This window comes from Syngnathus leptorhynchus, unplaced genomic scaffold (genome assembly GCF_054491065.1).
Source record: "Syngnathus leptorhynchus isolate UIUO unplaced genomic scaffold, UIUO_Slep HiC_scaffold_333, whole genome shotgun sequence".
Taxonomy (NCBI): domain Eukaryota; kingdom Metazoa; phylum Chordata; class Actinopteri; order Syngnathiformes; family Syngnathidae; genus Syngnathus; species Syngnathus leptorhynchus.
The window spans coordinates 17,501-19,073 of record NW_028232298.1 but is presented as its reverse complement, the minus strand read 5'-3'; positions in this window follow the sequence as shown (position 1 = coordinate 19,073).

Here is a 1,573-nt window from a genome sequence, read left to right as displayed (position 1 = left end):
GAGCCACCAGCCAGCACCCCTCCGTGGCTGGATCAATGGAAGTGTTTTAGGTACCAGGCAGCCAAAGGGCCGAGGCCTTCACGCTCGACCACGCCGGCGCAGAGTTCCAGCCGCTCGGATAAGCTCTGTCACTCACCCGCCGCGCAGCCACCGGTAACGGGGAAATGTCGCCGCCTGGCGGACACGCCGTTGTAAATGAATGGGCTTTCGCACTTAGTGCAATTTTAGCCAACTCCGTGGCTGCAAGTATGGAAGTATGGAGCTATGGAGCCACCAGCCAGCACCCTCCGCGGCTGGAGCTATGGAAGTATGGAGCTATGGAGCTCTGGGGCTATGGAAGTATGGAGCTCTGGGGCTATGGAGCTCCGGGGCTATGGAGCTCCGGGGCTATGGAGCTCCGGTGGGCTATGGAGCTCCGGGGCTATGGAGCCTGGGCTCCGGGGCTATGGAGCTCCGGGGCTATGGAGCTATGGAGCTCCGGGGCTATGGAGCTCCGGGGCTATGGAGCTATGGAGCTCCGGGGCTATGGAGCTCCGGGCGGCTATGGAGCTCCGGGCTATGGAGCTATGGAGCTCCGGGGCTATGGAGCTCCGGGGCTATGGAGCTCCGGGGCATATGGAGCTATGGTAGCTCCGGGGCTATGGAGCTCCGGGGCTATGGGAGCTCCGGGGCTATGGAGCTCTGGAGCTATGGAAGTATGGATGATCCAGCACCCTCCGTGGCTGACCGCTGGTGCTCGGGGCCGGTGAACTCGGCACCCGCCTCCGGCGGGGTGCCTCGGTGACCGCCGTCGCTTGGGGCCAGTGAACTCGGCACCCAGCCTTCAGGCAGGGTGCCTCGGTGACCGGTTGTCGCTTGGGGCCAGTGAACTCGGCCCCGCCTTCGGCGGGTGCCTCGGTGACCGGTTGTCGCTTGGGGCCCAGGTGAACTCGGCACCCGCCTTCGGCGGGTGCCTCGGTGACCGGTTGTCGCTTGGGGCCGGTGAACTCGGCACCCGCCGAAGGCGGGTGCCTCGGTGGGCGGTCGGGGTTGGTGCTTGGGGACCGGCTTCGCTTCTGGAAGTCTGGGGGAGGCGGTCTGGTGGTGGTGGCCGACGTTGATGGTGGTGGGGCGGGAAGAAGAAGGTTATAGTCCCCAGCCCGCCGCATAGGAAAAATTTTAGGTACCAGGAGTGGATTTTTTTTTCTGCACCCGGCGGTTAGGGGGCCGACCCCTTGGTTTGGTGTCCGGGGGAAAGTGCCTGCCGCCCGGCCCGGAGAAGAGATTAGGCCCCCAGCCCGCCGCGGAGGAAATTTTTATGGTACCAGGAGTGGATTTTTTTTGCACCGGCGGCTAGGGGCCGACGCCTCTGGTTTGGTGTCCGGAGAAAGTGCCTGCCGCCCGGCCCGGAGAAAGATTAGGCCCCCAGCCCGCCGCGGAGGAAAATTTTACGGTACCAGGAGTGGATTTTTTTTTGCTCCGGCGGGTAGGGGCTGATGCCCGGTTTGGTGTCCGGGGATGCTGCCTCATCCCCGGACGCGTCCTTTACGCACGCCCAGCCGTCATTCTACAGAGACTAAGTTCCGCCCCGGGG